Source organism: Penaeus monodon, chromosome 34 (assembly GCF_015228065.2).
Source record: "Penaeus monodon isolate SGIC_2016 chromosome 34, NSTDA_Pmon_1, whole genome shotgun sequence".
In the NCBI taxonomy this organism is placed as follows: Eukaryota; Metazoa; Arthropoda; class Malacostraca; order Decapoda; family Penaeidae; genus Penaeus; species Penaeus monodon.
The window spans coordinates 22,830,652-22,830,884 of NC_051419.1; positions in this window are offsets into that span (position 1 = coordinate 22,830,652).

Sequence of the window (233 nt, forward strand, 5' to 3'; positions counted from 1 at the left end):
AATTTTCCCTTTCCCTTTTTCCCCCTTTTTTTTCCCCCCCCTTTTTTTATTTGTTTCCCCCAATGTTTCAGTCCTTTCTTTTTTTATTTTTTTCCCTTTTATTTTATTTTTGGTTAAATTTTTTAATTTTTAAGGCCTTCTTTTTATATGTTATTATTTTTTTTTATTTTATTTTTATATATATTTCCCAATTTTTTTAAAAATTTTTTTTTTAAAAAAATTTTAATTCCCGT